This window comes from Pteronotus mesoamericanus, unplaced genomic scaffold (assembly GCF_021234165.1).
Source record: "Pteronotus mesoamericanus isolate MK-2021 breed Mesoamerican mustached bat unplaced genomic scaffold, CSHL_Meso_final contig_20, whole genome shotgun sequence".
Classification (NCBI taxonomy): Eukaryota; Metazoa; Chordata; class Mammalia; order Chiroptera; family Mormoopidae; genus Pteronotus; species Pteronotus mesoamericanus.
This window is the reverse complement of record NW_026555085.1, coordinates 27,341,122-27,361,661: the sequence shown is the minus strand read 5'-3', so window position 1 is coordinate 27,361,661 and position 20,540 is coordinate 27,341,122. Positions and strand designations below refer to the sequence as shown.

The window sequence follows — 20,540 nt, the reverse complement described above, 5'->3', positions numbered from 1 at the left end:
TATATGATTTTTATCTCTCTGAGTCACTTATTTCACTTCCCATAATATCCTCCAGGGCTATCCATGCTGTAAGATTTTCAAAGTGGAATCATAGGGTCATAAGGCAGTTTTATTTTTAATTCTTTGATGAAACTCCATACTGTCTTCCACAGTGGCTGCACCAATCTGCATTTCTACCGATAGTGTAGGAGCATTCCCTTTCTGACACAGCCTCACCAACATTTGTTATTTATTGATTTATTGATAATAGACATTTTGACATCTTATTGTGATTTTTATTTACATTTCTTTGATAACTAGTGACATTGAGCGTCTTTTTATAAGTTTATTGACCATCTGTATATCGTATTTGGAGAGGTGTCTATTCAGGATCTAGCATTTCTGATGCAGGGTATGCCTTTGAGGCAAAAAAATACCAGAGAATCTTGTGCATTTCAGGAACCCATATACATGAGACAGAGCTTACATACATGAGAGGTTCAGAAACAGAAAGTTAAAATAAGGTCTATATGGCATTCTGAGCAACCCATGAGGTAAGGTACCTTGGGGCTTCAGAGGGAAGGAAGATCGTTCACAGGACAATAAGAGTAGATGTTCAAATAATTCAAAGTTTGTCCTGCCCTGTAAGTCATAAGCACTATTTCTGTTGATAACTCTTGTTATAGGCTAGAGCCCAAATTTAAATGCTCTGAGGGGAGGTATAAATTCTCATGAGCCCTTAGGGTCTCATTGTCTTCAACGCAAAATAATTCACATTCCAAAGTGGCACATCTTGGAGAGGCCTGTTCTGAACTGCTTCACTAACAAGAAAAATAATGCATTTTATGTATACAGGAAATGAAAAACTGTACTTAAAAGAAATCTTGACACAGAAGACAAAGCAATCTTTTCTTTTTTTTAAGATTTTATTTTTAGAGAGAAGGGAAGGGAGGGAGAGAGGGAGAGAAACATCAATGTGTGGTTGTCTCTTGAGCGCCCCCAACTGGGGACCTGGCCCATAACCCAGGCATGTGCCTGACTGGGAATCGAACGGGTAACCTTTTGATTCACAGGCCAATCTCAATCCACTGAGCCACAATAGCCAGGGCAAGCCAAAGCAATCTTGAAAAAGAAAAAGCAAGTTGGAGGATACACACATCTGAATATTAGAACTTACTACAGTGCAACAGCAATTAATATAGTATGATTCCTACATAAAGACAGACATATGAGACAATTGAATTGATAGTCCACAAATAAACCCATGTGTCACAGTCAACTGATTATAAACAAAGATCTCAATGTCATTAAATGGGAACAAAAAATAGACTTTTCAGCCCTGGCCAGGTGGGTCAATTGGTTGGAGCACCATACCATACCATATACCTAAAGGCTTCAGGTTTGATTCCCAGTCAGGGCACATGTGGAAGGCAACCAATCCATGTTTCTCTCTCATAACTCTCTCCCACCCCCCTTCTCTCTTTCTCTAGAATCAATAAATGTACGTGAGGACTTAAAAAAAAAAATCTTTCAACAAATGGTACTGGAACAACTGGATAGACACACAAAAGAATAAAGTTGGACCCATAGCTCAAACCACATACAAAAATTAACTCAAAATGGATCAAAGACCTAAATTTAAGAGCTAAAATTATAAAACTCTTAGGAGAAACCATGAGAATAAATCTTCATGATCTCAGATTCAACAGAGTATTCCTAGATATGACAACAAAGCACGAGCTCGAAAGAAAAAAATAGATAAATAGATAAAAATAGATAAATCATCTAACAATTTAAAATGGGCAAAGGATCTATGTATGCATTTTTTCAAAGGAGATATAAAAACACATGAAAAGATGCTCAATATTAGTCATTAGGAAAATCCAATCAAGACCTCCATGAGGTACTACTTCACACTGACTAGGATGTCTATAATCAAAAAGATAAATAATAATTATTGGTGAGTAATAGGACAAAAATCCCTTTCTCAGGCCCTCTTTGCCAAAGCTAACTGGACCCCATACAGGATGACTGACCCTAATTGTTTTATGAGCTTTTTTCCTCAGGACTAGAAAATTACTGGAAACACCCTGAAGGTGCAGAGGCTCCTGGAACTTGGGAAACAGGACATACCAGACCAGAATGACCACCAGACCCTGCACCCAAAGATAACATCAAATCAAGCTGCAGCCTAACTGAGACATCCTGTTGTACAGCCATCCCATTACCTGGTAAAAACTCAAAGCCCCCACCTCTCCGAGCTGGTGCACATCTCCACACCTACTCGTTTCCCTCCCTTGGGAAAGTACACTCTGCACTTTCTTCTCTTTGTGAATTCTTTCACAGCCTGCATCACCAACCACCTTAACAGTGAGGGTGTGGAAATTCAGAACTTATACACTCTTGGTGACAATGTAAAATTCTGCAGCTACTCTGGAAAAAATCTGGCAATTCTTCAAACTTAAAATTAGAGTTATCATATGATCTGGTACTCCTATTCCTAGGGATATACCCAAAACATATAACAACATCTGGCCGTGAAAACCTTGTACTTGAATGTTCATAACAGCATTATTCATAATTCCAAAAGGTGGAAGCAAGGTAAAAGTACATCAAACGATATATAGATTTTTAAAAATATGGTATATCCACATAATGGAATATGATGTGGCAATAAGAATAAAGTATCCATACATGCCAAAACATAGATGAGCCTTGAAAACATTATGCTAAATGGAAGAAGCCAGTCAGAAAATACAACATTTTTTGACATCAAAGTAAGCAAATCAATGGAGTCAGAAAGTAAATTAGTGATTGCTTAAGACTAGGAGTAAAAATGTGATAGAAGTGATGGCTAAGGTTGTAGAGTTTCTTTTCTTTTTTTCTTAAATTATATTTTATTGATTTGAGTATGTTATTACAATTTTCCTAATGTATCCCCCTTTACCCCCTCTACCCAGCACCCCCCAGTCCCTCAGGCAATCCCCATACCATTTTTCATGTCCATGGATCATGTATAAGTTCCTTGGTGACTCCATTTCCTATACTTTATGTCCCCATGGCCATTATGTAACTACCTATTTGTGCTTCTTAACTCTGTCACCTTTTACACTAATCCTCTCCACCCCCCTCCCATCTGGCAGCCATCAAAACATTCTCGGTATCCAGGATTCTGATTCTTCTTTTTTGATTAGTTTCTTTTTTAGATGCAATTCTTTTCTTTTTTTACATTTTTTAATTTTTTTTATTTTTAAATCATGTTTATTCTATTACAGTTGTCTCAATATTTCCCCCTTTGCCATTACCACCCATCCCAACCCGCCCCCCTCTCCCACAGTCAATTCCTACTCTGTTGTCCATGTTCTATAGGGTCCAGTGATGCAGTCTCCCTTATCACCTAAGCTGGATACTCAAGGTGCACCCTTCATATGGGCTGAGCACACCCTCCTCTTGTAGTTGAGCCTTGATTACTGTTGGCAGATTAATGGAGGGGATTTACCCAGGCCAGTCAGTTGTAACGACTGGCTGTGACCACTGACCACCACCAACCTTCACCCTCTGTGGGGGATCAGCTGTACAGGGGCAGAGTGCTGGTGCTCTGACACGGCCTGTAGCTATCCACTGGGTGCATAGGTTCTGGAGTTTCCCGGGTGGTGCAGGCCAAGGTCAGCCCCCACCTGTGTTTTGTACGGGGCCACCCGCCTGAGCTATAGAGCAATCTGAGATGGCTGCTACTTGTGCTAGGCTTGGAGATTCCCAGGGGAAGCGAAGCTATGAATCTAGGCTGTTTGCTGCTAGTGCAGTGCCAGGCCACTTAGCAAGAGGTATAGGGGCTGGGGCTCACTGAGGCTGTCTGTTGCTTATTTGAGAGGATATAGGAACTTGAGAAGCACGAGCCAACACTAGCCATTTACATGGAAAAGCAGCTGGGTGGGCCCATAAGTTGGGTGGGACAGAGTCTCTGGGGAGCTCCAATGCAGGCAAACAGTGTTAACCACGTTGAAGGAGTCTCAGATAATGGTACCAGCCTGCTGGCTCTGTGGGAAGAGGGTTCAGAAAAGGGACAATTGCTTCTGTCTGCCTTTTAGTCCCCCAGATTTTGCCTTGATGCCAGCCACTTCTATTTCTCCCTGTATGTACCTTTCAAGCTGCTACCCTGGAGAGAGTAAGTCTGAGTAGGAGAATCTGGGTGTGGGTTTCTTAAGAGGAACTGCTTCAATCCCTGCTTGTTTTTGCAGTCAGTTGTGAGGACTTACCTTCCTAGTACTGGAACTGTGGGCTGGAGGCCTGGTTTCGAATCGGATTCCTTGCTCCCAAAATAATCACTCCCAAATTTTTATCCACCACACATGGATATGCAACCAGCCCATTCTGTGTCTCTGCCTCTCCTACCAGCCTGGATGGATTTGGTTTCTTCAATTCCATAGTTGTCAGACTCCCATTCAACTCATTCTCTGACAGTTCTGAGTGATGGTTTTTCTATATTTCAGTTGTAATTTTGATGTGGTAGTGCGGGGAGACGTTTACCTGTGCCACCATCTGATCAGAAGTTTAGAGTTTCTTACAAGGTGATGAAACTATTCTAAAATTAACTATTATGATGGTTACACTCATCTCTTAATCTACTAAAAATAATTTAATTTTATACTTTAAATGGGTAAATCATGCAGTATGTGAATTTTATACCAATAAAACTTATTTTTCTAAAAAGAAAACGAATGTCGAAGATATATTGGGTACTGCAACAGCATAAAAAAAATTCAGGTAGTAATGAAGGTTTCATTAAGTGCAATACATAAAATCTACAGGGAAGCAACAAGGAAGAAAGGATTATTCAATCAGAGCAGCAAGAAGAAAAAAATTCAAAGAAATGAGAATAGAATAAGGACCCTCTAAGATAATGGTACCAGCATGCCGATTCGGGGGTACCGCCCAATTCATAGGGGTGTCAGAAGGAGAAAAGGAAGAACACAAAGTTGAATATTTATTGGGAAAAAATAATGAAAGAAAATGTTCCTAATTTGGGGAAGGAAATAGATATACAAGTCCAGGAAGCACAGGGAGTCGCAAACAAGATGGATGAAAAGAGGACCACACCAAAACACACCATAACTAAAATGCCAAAGGTTAAAGATAAAGGGAAAATCTTAAAAGCAGCAAGAGAAAACCAGAAAGTTACCTACAAAGGAGTTCCCATAAGACTATCAGCTGATTTTTCAAAAGATATGTTACAGGCCAGAAGTGACTGACAAGAAGTATTCAAAGTGATGAAAAACGGATCTACAACCTAGATTACTCTATCCAGCAAAGCTATCATTTAGAATTTAAGGGTAAATATAGTATTGCCCAGACACTGTAAAACTAAAGGAGTTCATCAGCACTAACCCATTATTATGTGAAATATTAAAGGGAACTATATTTTAAAAAGAAGATAAAAAATATGAACATTAAAATGGCAATAAATTCACAACTATCAACAACTGAATGTAAAACACAAACTAAGCTAACAAGCAGAACAGGAACAGAATCATAGATATGGAGATCATTTAAAGAGTTACCAGCTGGAAGGGGGAAAGGGGAGAATGGAGGAAAAGGTGCAGGGGTTAAGAAGTACAAATTGGTAGGTAAAAAATAGACGGGGGGATGTTAAGAACAGTATAGGAAACGGAGTAACCAAAAAACATATGCATGACCAATGTTCATGAACTAAGGAGATTGGTGGAAAGAATGGCATACTGGGCAGAGTGGGGCAAAGGTGAAAAATTGGGACAACTGTAATAGCATAATCAATAAAATATATTTTTTAAAAATTAAAAAGACTGGAATAAATAGAAAGACATAGTTTGTTCTAGGTAAAAATTGCAATATAAAGAAGATGTCAGTTCTCCCCCACAAATAACCCATGAAAGTATTGTAACAATTGGAGAAAAAAATTTAAGTCAGATCACAATCTCACACTTTGTGTCAAGAAATTTTCCAGATATATTCAAGACTCAAGAAAATGCTAAATGTTAATAAATATATCAGAAAATTACCAACTCCATATCACATATAATCTGGCAGATAAGGGAATTCTAAATGTTGATGTGGGCATGGATAAACTGTCATATACTGAGGAAGAAATGTACCTTGATAATTTTCTAGAGAGAAATTTGGCAATGTATATCAAAAACCTTTAAATATGCACACTTTTGATGCAGATTTTCGATTTTCAGTACTCTAAAGAAATAATAGAAATCTAAAGATGCTTTAATGCCTTAAAATTGAAAACATCCTACAAGTTCTATAATGATATTAGTGTATACATATATATATGTATCTTACAGACTTTTGTTGTAAGTTGAATGCACACATACTCCCTCTCTACCCCCTATATATTTTTTAAGTTTTAATCCTTCAACTCTGGAATTCAACTTCTGGAAATTTATCTTAAGACAATAAAGGATTGAGTATGCAAAGATTCGTATACAAAATGAGATTTACCATATAGTTTTGAGTTTGTTTTTTAAAAATCAACAATATATGGCAAAAATTCCTCATATTAATTATGTAGCTTTACAGCATTTTAAACATTGCATAGCATTCTATCATATGGATGGGTAAAACTTTATTTAATCAACTTCCAATTTTTAGATATTTAGAACATTTCCTCTGAAGTAGTGACTGAGTTACTGGAATGACCAAATGAACAGATTGGTGCCAAATCCTATCCATTCTTCCTGCTGGAGATCTCTAGAATCTGCCCTTCCTCTGGACTTTATTATTATCACTATTATTATTATCAATCTAAAATTTTTATATTTAGAATTAGCCATCTGGACTCATTTTAGATGATCCCAATTTTGTTGGCAACACCCAAAGTATCATAGTCAGGAGCCAAGCATATGCCCTCTTCCCTCCATCAGGCCTGATCAGAGTGTCAGTCCTGGCCACATTAATGTCATAGAGTTTCTTCACAGCCTGTTTGCTCTGGTGCTTGTTGGCCTTCACATCCACAATGAAGACAAGGGGATTAATGTCTTCTGTCTTCTTCATGGTTGACTCAGTAGTTAGGGGGAACTTGATGATGGCATAGTGGTCAAGCTTATTTTTCCTGGGGGTGCTCTTTCCAGGATACTTAGACTGCATTCATAGCCACAGTCTTCAGCTGTGAGAAGGTAGGTAACGTGAATCTTTTGTGGCTGTGGACATCTTTCAGCATTGCTCTTTGCCTTAAAAGCCCTTGCTTTGGGAGGGGCAGTGGTTTCCTCCTTCTCTTTGGATGCTGTTTTCATGAACAGCTGGACTTTATTATTGAAGTAATCTGCCATCTAGTCTCTCTGACTTCCATTTATTGACCACATACCAGGACATAATTATTCTCAAGGCCCAAGGCTAATTTAATGATGTTACTCCTCTGCCTACTTCTCAAAATTGCACACTGACTAAATTTCTTTGCACAATTTACAAGATTGTCAGTGACCTCATCTCATCTCACCAATGTCTTTTTCTTGCTTCCTACGATCCAAACACCAAATTCCTCATAATTTTATGGTGTGATCTCATGATTGATTCCTTCCTTTGCATCAGCTGCGGCTTCTACTGAAAAATCTTGTCTGGCAAACTCTTATTCAGAATCCTTCCTTTGGAAAATCTTTCCTAATTGTCTCCTTTCAAAAACAGATTGTTTCACTCTCCACTCTTATACACACTTCCTTATAAAACTTATTAGGCTACTATCTTTCCCATTAGAATTGGAGCTCTTGGAGAACCAGGACCTCATTTTGCTTCTGTGTCTCCAGCGGTAAGCACACTGTATAGTATATTTGGTTAAGTGTTGCTCCACACAGCACTGATTTTTTATAATGCTATTTCGTTCTGAAATATTTTTTCTTTAAAATTATGTATATTTAGAATAGCCCATTATAGCAGACATTGATATATTTTTGTACTAACGAATGTTCTGAGTACCATTGAACTAAGATACTGAAAGCTAACTCAATTTAAATGATTTTTACATTTTTTTATTGATTTTTTTGAGAGGGAAAGATTGACTTGTTCCACTTATTTATGCATTCATTGGTTTATTTTTTAAAATTTATTGATTTTAGAGGATTTTTTTTAATTGATTCTTTTTAGAGAGAGAAAAATGTCAATGTGAGAGAGGAATATTGATAAGTTACCAATCATACACACCCCAACCAGGTCAAATCCACAACCTAGGTATGTGTCCTGACTGGTTATTGAACCTGCAACATTTTGGTGTATCGGACCATGCTAAAACCATCTGAGCTACCAAGCCAAGTCCATTGGTTGATTCTTGTGTGTGCCCTGATCAGGGATTGAACCCACAACCTTGGCGTATCTGGAGGATGCTCTAACCAATTTAACAACCAGCCAGGGCGAAAGCGAACTCTATTTAGACAGATGTGGAAAATTTTAGTCAATACGCATTATTAGCCCAAATCATACTGAACACCATCTCGTGCACTATAGATTCTGCTGCTCTACTCATAATAATGTTCTGCAAAAAATAATATGCTCTGCTTTGCTGAAATTTTTTTTCTGCAATTTATTCTAGGTTATTGAGAACTATTTTTGACTCATATGTTTGACAAAAGATGTGCAATTCACAGTAATGGCTTTGCCACATAAGAAACTATGGAATACTGGAGCCTGATTAGAGTCCAGTCAAGATGGTGGCATAAGTAAATATGGCTCGCCTCCTCACCGAACCACATCAGAATTACAACTAAAAATATAGAACAACCATTACTCAGAACTCTCAGAAATTGAGTTGAATAGAAATCTGACAACTAAGGAATTAAAGGAACCACATCCTTCCAGACTGGTAAGGGGGCAAAGATGTAGCATGGGCTGGTCCCACATATAAATGTGGTAGATAAAAAAAATTCAGGAGGGATATCTCAGGAACAAGGAGTCCCAGCCCCACAACAGGCCCCCCAGCCCAGAGTACCAGTGCCAGGAAGGTAAGTCTGCAATACTGGCTGCAAAAACCAGCAAGGATTGACTCCGTTGAAGAAACTGCTTGTTTCTCTTAAAGAACCCACACACGGACTTACTCAAACTCATTCTGTAATGGGGCACAGCCAGGGTCCCCCCCAAGAATATTTATAACAGGGTCCAGAAATTGGGGTGTCCAAAAAAAATATATTCTCCCCGCCAAGACAGGTCGCCATGGGGGATGGGAGACCTGGAGCAGGGCCATTGAGAGTCATTTTGCATGTCAATAACAGCTGGATAGCTCCATTTCTCATTTGCAAAGATGGTTATTTTGCATCTCAACAAGGCTAACCAGGAAGGTTTGAAAGACTTAATACAGAATGTAATTGGGAGAGGAAGGAGGAGAGATGGGACCTACAGGAGAGACAAAGGGACACAGACTCTAGGGAACAATGTGAAGACTACATGGGAAGAAAAAGGGGAGAAAGGACTCTTGCTAGTGGGCCTTGAGAAGGTGCCGTATGGTTTTGGATTAAGAACTTGAGATCACGGCGATGCGGCGGATGGTGCTGAGAACTGCAAGAGGCCTGCCTAGCCAAGCCCTGGACTTTTGCTTTTTTTCTTCTGAAGGACGGTACCCCTGGCTGGCCTAATTGGGCAAATGGTGGTAGGCAGTACTGTGTGTAGGGGTGGGTGTTTTAAAGGGGTTTTGAGATTTAAGAGTTGCATTTAGCCATTAATCAAATCTGTTTACTTTTGAATAAATAGTTCCTTTCCTTTTCACCAAACTCTGCCATTGAGTGCCATAATTCCAAGGGCCTACAACTGAGGGACCCTGGGGAAGACGGCAGGAGGTGTTGTTTCGGTAATGGCATCTGAGCACGCACACACACACACCCCCACCATGGGTCCGTTGTTCGGTAACAACTCCCTCTGAGCTCCAGCCTGGGATAGCAGCTTGAAAGACACTAGTGGTATACAGGGAGAAACTGAAGTGGTTGGCATCGAGGCAAGAGCTGGAGAACAGCATTTTCCCAGACAGGAAGGTGGGCAGAGCCACAGAGCCAGCAGGCTGGTACCATTATCTGAGACTCCTTCAACGTGGCTAACACTGTTTGCCTGCATTGGAGCTCCCCAGAGACTCTGTCCCACCCAACTTATGGGCCCACCCAGCTGCTTTTCCATGTAAATGGCTAGTTTTGGCTCATGCTTCTCAAGTTCCTATATCCTCTCAAATAAGCAACAGACAGCCTCAGTGAGCCCCAGCCCCTATACCTCTTGCTAAGTGGCCTGGCACTGCACTAGCAGCAAACAGCCTAGATTCATAGCTTCGCTTCCCCTGGGAATCTCCAAGCCTAGCACAAGTAGCAGCCATCTCAGATTGCTCTATAGCTCAGGCGGGTGGCCCCGTACAAAACACAGGTGGGGGCTGACCTTGGCCTGCACCACCCGGGAAACTCCAGAACCTATGCACCCAGTGGATAGCTACAGGCCGTGTCAGAGCACCAGCACTCTGCCCCTGTACAGCTGATCCCCCACAGAGGGTGAAGGTTGGTGGTGGTCAGTGGTCACAGCCAGTCGTTACAACTGACTGGCCTGGGTAAATCCCCTCCATTAATCTGCCAACAGTAATCAAGGCTCAACTACAAGAGGAGGGTGTGCTCAGCCCATATGAAGGGTGCACCTTGAGTATCCAGCTTAGGTGATAAGGGAGACTGCATCACTGGACCCTATAGGACACCTATTACACTAGGCCACAATACCAAGACAGGCAGTCATAGCAGCTCTATATAATACATAGAAACAAACACGGGGCCAAAAGGAGCAAGGAAACATGGCCCAAATGAAAGAACACATTGAAACTGTAGAAAAAGAGATAAATGAAATGGAGATAAGCAATCTATCAGATGCAGAGTTCAAAACACTGGTTATAAGGATGCTCAAGGAACTTAGCATAAAAAAGATGCAGTCAGAAATGAAGGATACACTAATTGAACTAAAGAAAAACTTACAGGGAAACAACAGAGTGGATGGAGCTGAGAATCAAATCAATGATTTGGAACATAAGGAAGCATAAAACCACCAATCAGAACATCAAGAAGAAAAAAGAATCCGAAGAAAACAGGATAGTGTAAGCAGCCTCTGGGACAACTTCAAGCGTTCCAACATTTGGATCATAGGGGTGCCACAGAAGGAGAAGAGAAAGAACAAGAAATTGGAATTTGAAAGAAAACTTCCCTAATTTGGTGAAGGAAATAGACATGCAAGTTCAGGAAGCACAGAGAGTCCCAAGAAAGATGGATGCAAAGAGGCCCACTCCAAGACACAGCAAAATTAAAATGCCTAAGGTTAAAGATAAAGAGAGAATCTTAAAAGCAAGCGAAAGGCAGTTATTTAGCTACAGGGAAGTTGCCATAAGACTGCTGATTTCTCAATACAAACTTTATGAAGGGATTGGCAAGAAATATTCAAAACCATGAAAAAACAAGGACCTATAGTCAAGATTGCTCTACCCAGCAAAGCTATCATTTAGAATTAAAGGTTAAATAAAGAGTCCCAGACAAGTAAAAACTAATGCAGTTCTTCATCACCAAACCATCATTGTATGAAATGTTAAAGGAACTTATCTACGAAAAAGACAATCAAAACTGTGAACTATCAAATGGCCATAAATACATATCTATCAAGAATTGCATCTAAAAAACAAACTAATCCAACAAGAACGGAGTCTGAATCCTGGATACTGAGAGTGTTTTGATGGTTGCCAGATGGAAGGAGGTGTAGAGGATTGGGGTAAAAGGTGACAGGGTTAAGAAGTACAAATAGGTAGGTAGAGAATGGCCATGGGGACATAAAGTACAGTATAGGAAATGGAGTAGCCAAAGAACCTATGCATGATCCATAGACATGAACAGTGGTGTGGGGATTGCCTGAGGAAGTGGGGGGTGCTAGGTGGAGGGGGACAAAGAAGGAAAACCTGGGACACCTGTAATAGCATAATCAATAGAATATAATAAAAAATAAGCAATAAAAGTACATAAATAAGGAATCTAAGGAATACTATCCAGTTTGATGTTAAAAGACAAGCTTTTTTGCAGAAAACACACCCTCCATGAAAACAGAAGAAGCAGTTGGTAATGATTACTAAATAGAAACGGAAGCAGAAACAGCATGTATAGCAGCTACTTTGAGTAGTGTTGTTGCAGTAGTGATGTAATGGAGCAATGTCTGGAGGTAACAGAGGTATGCTCAAAAGAGAGTTGTATGTGTGTGAGAGGTTGATCAGTTTGTTAGTTGGAGTGCCAATAATAAACTTTTGGAGGTTGGCCTTACTTAGGAGTAAGGATACTCTCACCTTTTTAACAGGGGAGAGGGGAGAGTGGGTTAAGCTGCAATTAAAACTGTTGATTTGTTGTTGTGAGATGATGAGAGAGATCTCTACTAATGACTAAGAGTAAGCCAAAGAGGTGTTTGGAATATTTGAGGAAAAGGAGAAAGAGTGAGGTTGATGCTTATAAAAGTGGAAAAACAAGTTTACCCAGGGAAATAGGACATTTTGGGTAGTGTTAGTGCCTATTTAAGGTTTATATTGATGACATGAAGCCTGTTAGCCTGGCTGCCTGATTTCCCCCAGCAACAGTCTGATTCTCAGGCAGAGACATTAAGAATGTGGATAATTGGATTCAATTAGAGTTGAGATTTTGCCAGACAAGCATAGTGGAAGAAGAGGGAAGAATTGAGTTGAAAATAATTTTTAGGGAGTAATAACAATGATGGAACTTGAACTATAAACTGGGTAACAGAGAAAGTAAAGAAAGGAAGGAGATTGTAGATAATGAGAAAGTGAGTTCAATAGGCTGGCATCTGAACAAGGTAGGAAAATTACTTACTATGGATACTAAAGTGTGGTGGAAGGCCAGATTGGTGACTAGATGGTATGATTTCTGAAATCAAGACTATTGGAGATATTATTATTTCAGATGATGGCAAGTTCTCAGATATGACTATGGGAGTGACTAAAGTGAAGTGGAAATGAGTTCTAGGATATGAAAGGTCAATGTATTAAATGGGTCATTTACATGAACATTGGCATCACTGAGCATTAATAGTAGGAAGAGATGTGCAGAAGAAGGCTGAGCTAGAAGCTAAAGTTACCATGGAAGGAGTGGAGAGACTAGGAAGAGGTAGATGATGGCAATGAGGAGTGGGATAGAGTACTCCATTTGAGGAGCAAGAATTTCAAAGGAGCAATGTTTAACTTTTTTTTCCAGACAAAACAGAGCTAAATGGCCTAGAAGAAGACTGATGGAGAAATGGAAAGCTTGTCCCAAAGCAAGAGGGATGTAAAAAATATGCAGCCTCCACTTGAGAGGGCTGGGGAAACAAGTAATTCCTCAGGGAATAGTCAGATTTCAGTTAAGTCAAGAAAGTAAAGGCTGAATGTTGAGAGGCAGTTAAATATAACTTTTGACTGGTTAAAGACTCGTTTCCCATTGAGAGAGCAGTTATTTGGACTCTAAGCACATTGAGAACCAGATTTATCAGATAAAATTAAGATAAAAGTGTTATGCTGCCTGTACTTAGCCTGGGGCACAATGGGATCTCTGAAAGGGCAGGACACTAGCCCAAGAGCACAGGAAGAGTTACAGCTTTCTCTCTACCCTCAGGCAAAAAACAAAGAAGGGAGCAGCTGTCCTTGCAATTTGCAGTTTCCCAAGATGCACTGCATCTACATTACCCAGTCCACAGGTGGGGAAGCAACTCCAACAGGGAGCTCAGCAAGTTACAGTAAAGGAGAATACAGATCCATTAACTGTCTTGGAGTGGGGGTTAAAGGACTTCTTTTTTATGGCTTTTTAAAAAGAGATCAGCCCTAGCATTCCTCGGCTAGACATCTCATTCATGATTCTTTTAAATTACATCCACTCATAAGCTAATAACTTGTTCGTGTTTGTGTTTGAATTCAAACTATTGCTGGAAAAAAATCTTATAAAATCTTGTGTTCAACTTATCTACAGAAAGAGCCCCAAGGAAATGTAGCATTTGCTAGGTGGATTCAGGCCCAAGGAGAAAAGTTCTCCCATGTAGTCCCACCCATAAAATATGTAGGAAATTTTGCTGATCACAATAAGGAAATCAGAGCACAAACTGGAATGTTTGGAAGAGAGGACCAAAGAAGAGGATTTCATGAGACTAGAGGAGGGATGGCAAAGTGAGGGGATGACACTGTGTGGTTATTCACTAATAACCAAAGAGGTCATAGAGGAAGAGTGCTCAAGGGGATGAAAAAGCTAATTGCAAGACTGTATGGTGGTAACAAATGTGGCGTGTTCTAGGAAAAGAAAAAGCTAGTGTGACTGAATCATAGGGTGCAAGACAGAAAGCTGAGAGATTGGCAAGAACTTGGTAACCTAAAACAAAGAATTTAAAATCTGTTGCAAAAAAAGAGCCATTGGGGGATTTTTAAGCAAGGAGTGACATGATCTGATTTTTGGGAGGGTAACAACTTTGTTGACATTAATTTACATATCATAAAGTTCATCCATTTGAGTTGTACAATTCAGTGGTTTTTAGTCCATTCACAAAATCACACACCAATACCACGATTAACTTTAGATTTTGGTGGATGAAAAAGGGGCCACATACTAAACCCCACAAGCAAAGAGAAGTCCTGCATGGTGGCTGTACGAACTCAAGAGACCTAAAGCAACCACATAGGATGTTCTGAAATTAAAACTTCCTAACTAAAAGCGAGTCCTGTCCTAGGCCAGTATCTTCCTTGACAAAGGTCAATCTTAGCCTTCACTGAGCCTGTCTATTAACATTTTGAATCTATGATCACAGGGCTTGGGAAGGTCAGTGTAATTTCCTTTTTCCAGACCCCTCAGGGCACAACCATTACCAGAGCATATTCCATAAAAGCCGTCATTATTATTATTTGTTAACTATCCTACACCTGCCTATGTTAAATAAGTAGGAGTCATTCATTTTACTTTTTTCCAAATCCCAGAGATGTCCCCCAACTTTGCTTCCTATCACCACCCCAATTTATCATCAATGGACTTCATGTAACCACTTTACTCCTCTTCCTTTGATTGCAATGTATGAAATAAGGTGCAAAACTGCCATTCTCTGAAGCATTTTCTCAATCTGTTGACATTTTGTTTCCTGGCAATTGTCAGTTTAGCTCAAATAAACTCAAAATTCTTACAGGTTTGGACATTTCTTAAATTGACATTTTCATCATTCCAAAAAGAAATCTCTAACCTTTTAGCCATCATCACCCAACCCCCATCATCCTACCAGTCCTAAGCAACCAATAATTTCTTTTCACTAATCTACTTTTTGTCTCTATAGATTTGCCTGTTCTGGACATTTCATATTAATAGAATCATAAAACCACCTAATCCTTTGATTTCAGTTCAAACATCACTTCTTTCTGAATACCTTCTCTAATTCCCTATACCACAGGTACTCCATTATATTCCTAACTCTCCTCACTTATAATTATTTAATTAGGCATGTATAATTAATTGTTTAATGTTCTTCCTCTCTCCTATATGGTACTCTTCAAAAGAGCAGAGTCTATATACTGCTTAAACCTTTCTTCATAAACAGCACGGTATTTGTCTCATAGTAGAAATCTAATAAACATTCCTTGGCATGATAACTTAAATATACCAAAAAAAAAAAAGATATTCCTAAGATTTTGCATGAAGACTTTAACCTCTAAGATAGGATATTTGGCCCTGGCCAGTGTGGTTCTGTTGACTGGGCTTCAGTTGTCCCACAAAGCAAAAGGTCATGAGTTCAATTACCATTCAGGGCACATGCCTGCCAGGGTGCAAACAAGAGGCAGCCAATTTGTGTTTCTCTCCATCTCTTATTTGAGAATCCCTTCCCCATCTCTAAGAATAAAGAAATAAAGGTAAAGAAAAGAAAAGATTTGTGTTGCTTCTCGTCATCATCCTTTATTCAGTCATTACCCAACCACCCCTTTCCGCACACCCAAACCCAGGGGTCAAAGAGAGAAGAGAATGAACAACATTGGATGTTGGTTCATGAACCAGTTCCAATATAATTTTGTCTTAATGCTTCTGCACACAGAAACCAAAGGAGTTGTTTTCAACTGAAGGAGTTCATGAAATGTGAAGATATAATGCACTGCTTCTTTGGTACTCAGGAGACCAGGTGTGGTGTGCAGGGGGAGGAGGCATTTCCTCCATTTCTGAGCAGAACATAGACAGCTCTGACACCTACCAGACTTCAGTGAATATGGTGCTTTGTTGGCATATTAAGGGCTCACAGTTTTGATAGCTCTGAGAGATGTGACCTTCAGCCCAGCTATCACCATTGTCACACTGCCTGCCCTTCCCCAAACACAATAGTAGTAATTTAGTAGGCATGAACAAGAGGAAAGCTAGCGCAGGGTAGTAGAACAGTGTGAGCTCATATGAAACCTACTGACCTTCAGATTAAGGCTAATATATTTATAAACCAAAAATTTAGCCATTGATATTCCTATAGGATCACTAGACTTTTGTCCCCCATCCCCGGTAAAGGTGGCCAGAGGGTTGCACTCCATGATGATGAGATCAAATTTACATACAGATGAACTGGAGAACTCCAGCTTCAGCAGGGTTAGGAGGAGGTGAGCATCCTTTTCACATTACGGTGAAATGAAATGCATACTTAGTTATGCAAAGATTAACATTTTAAGCAAATAACAAATTGTTGAATGGCAGTGAATATTCAGCAAAAAACTGATGCCAAACCAAATCACACCTTAAAAGAGTAAACTTCTAGAAAACAATAATAATCTGAAACTTCAATAAAAATTGTTATTTTAAGTTTACTATAAAAATTATCACTAGTTCAATTTTAACAGTTTGATCTTACAGTGCAGAAAAAATAATTGTTTGACATACCCTTATGGTACTAACATTGAAATCAGAGTCTTCAGAGGTATTTTTTTTCCTCACTTGAGAACGTACTTATTAATTGTAGAAAGAGGGGAAGGGAGGGAGAGAGAGAGAAACATCTATGTTAGAGAGAATCATCTGGTTGCTTCTCATAAGTGCCACAACTGCGCCTGACTGGACCAAACCTGAAACCTAGGTATGTGCCCTGACCAGGAATCCAACCCGTGAACTTTTGGTTTACTGAATGATGATCCAACCAACTCAGCCACACTGACTAGGGCCAAATTGGAGTTTTTGTGATAATTTACTTTCAACTGAGATCCTTACAGGAGCTACATATTTTTATAGCTAGGTCTGTCAGTGCAGGTAGTGGTGATGGTCATGTTGCTACTAAAGGGATTAAGCTTTCCCTCTTCTCCAGTAGTGGCTGACTGAAGATTTATTTTTACTTTTGCACTTGAAGATTTGGTTGATGGTTTTGAAATACATATATTTTATATATATACTCATACATATGTACTCATACATATATAAGTATAAAAATATATACTCATAAAATATATACTCACACTATACTTATATATACTCATATATATATAATGTACATACATATATATGAAGTATATATTTTTAAAGACAATTCTCTGATACAAAGTTTTGTATTCTACCTCAAAAAGATATTCCTAAGATTTCTCATCCCAAGGAGAAATTAATTTATTTTTTCTTTTTGCAGCTATATGAGATGATAAATGTTAATTAAACCTAATGTGGTAATTATTTCACAGTGCATGTAAATCAAACCACATTAAACTTATTCTATATTCAGCAACATATGTCAATTATTTGTTAATAAAACTGGAGGGGGGTGGATATTTCTGATTATTTTCAGAAGCAGTCTTTAGATTGTTTTTCCATCACCATAAAGATACAATAGGGCAAATCTAAAATGTGGAAAATTCTACTAAGCAAATTACCCAATTTCTTCAACAAATTAACAACATGAAGTAAAAGAATTGGCTGGTTGATCAGAGAAATGCAAATTAAAATCACAATGAGATACCACTTCACACCGGTCAGAATGGCCATCATAAACAGATCAACAAATGACAAGTGCTGGTGCAGCCACTGTGAGAAACAGTTTGGAATTTCTTCAAAAAGCTAAAAATGGAACTACCTTTTGACCCAGCGGTTCCACTGCTGGGGAAATACCCTAAGAATTTCAAAACACCAATTCAAAAGAATCTATGCATCCCAATGTTCATAGCAGCACAATTTACAATAGCCAAGGTCTGGAAGCAACCTAAGTGCCCATCAGTAGATGAGTGGGTCAAAAAACTATGGTACATTTACTCGATGAAATACTGTGCAGCAGAAAGAAAGAAAGAGCTACTACTCTTCACAACAGCATGGATGGAACTGGAGAGCTTTATGCTAAGCGAAATAAGCCAGGGGGTGAAAGACAAATACCATATGATCTCACCTATAAGTGGAATCTAATTAACAAAACAAACAAGCAAGAAAAATATAACCAGCGACACTGAAAGAAAAAACAAACCGACAGTAACGGGAGGGAAGGAGGGCAGGGCAGGAGGGGACAGTGTGTAATGGGGAAAAGAAAGGGAAGGGTCAAATCAAGGAACATATGTAAAGGACCCATGGACAAAGCCAAAGTGGGGAAGGGTTGAGGGTAAGAGGTGGGGGTGGGTGGGGCAGGGCAAAGTGGTGGGGGGAAAATGGAGACAAATGTATGTGAACAATAAAAGAAAGAGAGAGAAGAAAGAAAAGAAGGAAGAACCGGGGGGGGCGAGGAAGGGAGGAAGGAAGGAAGGAAGGAAGGAAGGAAAAGAATTGGCTGGCTGGCATCAGTGTGGCACCCCCGGGGCCTGGAAGATGCTGAGCCCTGCCCAGGTCGCTCAGAGCACATGATGTTGATAATGCGGGTTCATAGTGTGTCTTGGGGACACTGGGGTTGGGGAGTTAAGCATTGTGTGTCAATTTGTCCAGGATTGCTTTGACAATAACAACATTCCAACCACTGGAGAGTCTTTTATGACTAAAACTGTGCCTTGTGGAAATGAACTTCATAAGCTTCTCATGTGGGATACTGCTGGTCAGGACTGGTTTCATTCATTATCTCTCAGGTACTATTGTGGATCCACTGCATTTGTCATAGCGTTTGATATTACCAAACAAGACTCATTCCATACCTTGAAGAAATGGGTGAAAGAACTGAAAGAACACAGTCCAGAAAACATTGTTATAGCTATCACTGGAAATAAATGTAATCTTTCAGGTATTAGAGGGCTTCCCTTGAAGGATGCAAAAGAATATGCTGAATCCTTAGGTGCCTGTGGTGGTTGAAGCAAATGCAAAAAGTGCTATTAATGTTGAAGAGCTCTTTGAAGGAATCAGTTACCAGGTCCCACACTTGGACACCACAAAAATGGAAACACTCCAACTTGGGAAGCAAACCACTCCAGTCAGCGGGCAGTGCTGCTGACTGGGGCTCATGGCCCCCTGTGCTTGAAGAGGCCAGAGCCACCTCCCCATGCACTGCTGAAGGACTCCCATTCTCAGTGGCCTGGCACCTCACTTAGAAGTAAGCACGCTGACTTGGCATCCTGAAAGACCTGCAGGGAATGGGGCAGGAAATGCCCTTGGAAAAAGATTTCAGAAAACTCTGGAAAAATCCACCACCTAACCTTTCATGCATGAAATGCACACAGGAAAGAAGGGATGTTAGATAGTAAGTATAGTTGAGTTTTTGTTAAAAACCTTACAATATTCTTAATTTGTACAAAAATCTTACTGGCTTATTATGTGTGTGAGATTCTAAAAATGGTGCTTCACTCTGATTTCCTGTGTTCCCTAACCAAATTCCAGTAACTGCTTCACTGCATTGCCATTGTTATCTTGCCAGCCTTCACTGAAAGTTTGACTTATTTTTATTTAATTTACCTTTCAGTAGAGTATAATTGGATCAACACTCAAGCTGTAGACTTGAGTTGTTGTAAAAGTGGAGAAAGATATATTAGAAACTTGTTTACATCTCTGACTTGATGAACATTTTTCTAACTTTTGGTCATATATAAGCAAACAAATCAAATCTGAAAAAAAACAATTAAAAAGAAGGAAAATTATTATTGATTAAAAGAAACTTAAAAAGATACATGGAAGAGATACAATATTGCGGATATTACTTGAATTATAATTGAACAAACTAATAGTTGAAAAAACTAATAACTAAACCTTAAAAATCTTTTAAAGCCTTTGGTGAAAATTAAAAACAGACTCAATATTTAAAACATTTAAAAAACTTTGTGTGATAATGTTATTTTTAAATAATCCTCATCCTTTAGAGATACATGTGAAAATTCATATGGGTACAACCATATGATATCTTAAATTTTCTTTTAAGAACTCCAGAAAATATAAATAAAATTTAAATTAGTGAATGAACACTAGATAAAAGAAAAATAACAAAATGCTGGTATTATAAATGTGATGTGACAGGTACAAGATGATTTATCATACTCTTGTCTATATTTGAAAAGTTTCACAGTAAAAACTGAATTAAAAATTTCACTTTTACATATGTACGATTATTTTAATATTTTTTCATGAACTACTTTCTTTATATAAACATTTTTGTTCTTAAGCTTTAGATCTAAAAATGTGCCAGTGAAAGTGGAACAT

General features: G+C 39.1%; 2 pseudogenes; one reads left to right on the top strand and one right to left on the bottom strand.

The window, feature by feature from the left end:
* Positions 1–6,805: 6,805 nt before the first annotated feature.
* Positions 6,806–16,507, bottom strand: LOC129066848 (60S ribosomal protein L23a-like; annotated as a pseudogene).
* A 26-nt stretch (positions 16,508–16,533) lies between these two features.
* Positions 16,534–19,344, top strand: LOC129066847 (ras-related protein Rab-31-like; annotated as a pseudogene).
* The last annotated feature ends 1,196 nt before the right edge of the window (positions 19,345–20,540 follow it).